Below are 2,448 nucleotides of genomic sequence, written 5' to 3'. Positions count from 1 at the left end.
GCTTTCTCTTGGAACGACATATTCAACTGATCAACCATCAATGAATTATCCATGTCATATAATTTCTCACGCAATTCCGAAGACATCTTTCCAAGCATCAAGCTGGACACGTCCAGATCATCATCCTCATGCTTCCAATAAGCATCAATGATCGATCCAGAAACCGTGGTCAGAGGCTTATCCTTCATAAGGATAGATCGCATGGTGATATTAACCAGATTCCTGCAACAGATATATACTACAGAAAAGGACAAACAAATAGACAGAAAATATGCAAGTCTCTTAGTACACTTACTAACACAGATAATAGATGCAATATGACAGGCTCCCACTAAGAAAAACACCCTCAATGAGTTTCTAAGCGAGATAGGATCCATATTTCACATGCTTTTGAGTCAGTTAGGGCATGACGCTCAAAACCATGCTATTTAGGTAGACAACACTTTGTCAATCATATCCTATGTGATTCCTAGATGAGTATGGGATAGTGATACGCTATCACTGCATGTTCCTCATCCCATCCTTACCATCAGGTCCAAGTCCGATTTGATAACTCAATTCAAGCTCAACCATATTTGAGCTATGAGAATCACGATTTCTCCATACTGCCTCACCAAGATAGTCAAGTACGCTCAGATAGGGCATGACCCGTAACCATGACGATCGAGGCCTTGACAGTTACTCTACTAATGGACGGTAATAGCTTAAGATTGCATGAGGCATAGGCGACTTGAACATCAGGATACCTTAACTGAATTCAAGTCAGTTCAGTCAAGTTGTTCTGATCAACTCAGTTGAACTACACTTAGTTCTATTGAGTCGTCTATGTACAGAATTCCTTGGCAAACAACAATTGTTTGCCTTAGATTCGATACCAGAACCCTCCCAATATCCTAATTCAGATGTTTGATTCGAGACAACAATTGCACAATCAAAACTCTAAATTCTAGATTGTCATCAAGCTTGGTCTTATGTGAGGCTTTGATTCCAATTCTGATAATTGATCCGACACAACGATTGTTCGATCAAAAACATGAATTTTCGGAATCTCGGATTGTCCGAGGTCCAGACCGACCGGTCCAGCCTATGGACCGATCGGTCTGACCAGCTCAGACCGTTCTGAATTGTTCGGTCTTGGTCCGAGACCCAGACCGGTCGGTCCAACCTTTGGACCGATCAATCCGGACCTATTCGGACCGAACGGATTGATCTCTGGTCTAATGTCCTAGACCGGTCGATCCAACCTTTGGACCGATCGGTCCAGTCTCTCAGACCGAGCGCAAACCGACCCTAAAGACCGAACGTTCCACCAGACCCGGACCGATCGGTCCGAAGACTAGAACGGGCGGTCTGACGAATGTGATCCGAAATCCTCTTATGGTCATCAGTCTATACCGGTCGGTCCAACCCTTGGACCGATCGGTCTGACCTAATTTGACCTAAAAAGGAATAACCGCCGTCACGCGTAGACCGATCGGTCTACTCTCTAGACCGGTCGGTCCACACGACGAACAGACCTCGGATCTCGGTTTTGGATCCCGAAAACTAGGGTTTTCATCCCCGTTTCGACGCACCGTCAAGCCTCTTAAGAACCATCGCTCATCCATGCATCATTCAACAATCAATATCATCAAACAAGCATAGATATGATGTTTATATGCATTCTAACCATTAAAAACATGAAAAACATGCAAAGATCTATAGTCTACATGCATTCTAACAATTAAAATCATGCAAACCTCCAAAGATCTATTGTTTACATGCACTTTAACAATTAAAATCATGCAAACAAGCAACAGGGACGGCGATATACAAAGAACCAAGCTCTGATACCACTGTTGGGTTCTCTGCGGGTTCCTAGCATGCGATCTTATCGATCTAGGGTTTGGTTTCTAGGTTCCATGTGATACGTGTGTACCGAGTCTAGAATTTATAACCCGATTCACAACTCACCGCAAGGATACGGATCGTCGTAACACGGGGTCGAACACAAGGACCGGTAGCTAAGTCTAAATCCTAATCGAGACTAAATCAAAGCAAGCAAGTAGAAGTGATGGTGGAAGTGTATGGAATGAATAGAAAATAAGGAAGCAAAACAATAAAAGCGAGTAAACTAGCAATCTAAGATGACCGTGGGTGTCGGGACCGTATTCGCGTGTATGGGTATATGCTAAGCATGCGAGAATCACGATATTGAATCTGTATTCGGGAATCGTCAAGCAACAAAGATAGAGAAATCATCTCCCGACATATAACTCACTATCTAAAGTTCTCTAAATCCATATCCCTATGTGATTTATCAAACTAGATGCATGAAGAACACTATCATCAACCCTAGATCGATCAAACCATATTCCTATGTGAATAATACGATCTATTCTATCGATTTCGATCCGAAACTAAACCCATATTCCTATGTAGTTCAGAATCTGAAACAATTGGCCAAGG

Source organism: Tarenaya hassleriana, unplaced genomic scaffold (assembly GCF_000463585.1).
Source record: "Tarenaya hassleriana unplaced genomic scaffold, ASM46358v1 Cleome44, whole genome shotgun sequence".
NCBI classification, from domain to species: domain Eukaryota; kingdom Viridiplantae; phylum Streptophyta; class Magnoliopsida; order Brassicales; family Cleomaceae; genus Tarenaya; species Tarenaya hassleriana.
The sequence above is the reverse complement of the archived record's forward strand: the minus strand, read 5'-3'. Positions refer to the sequence as shown.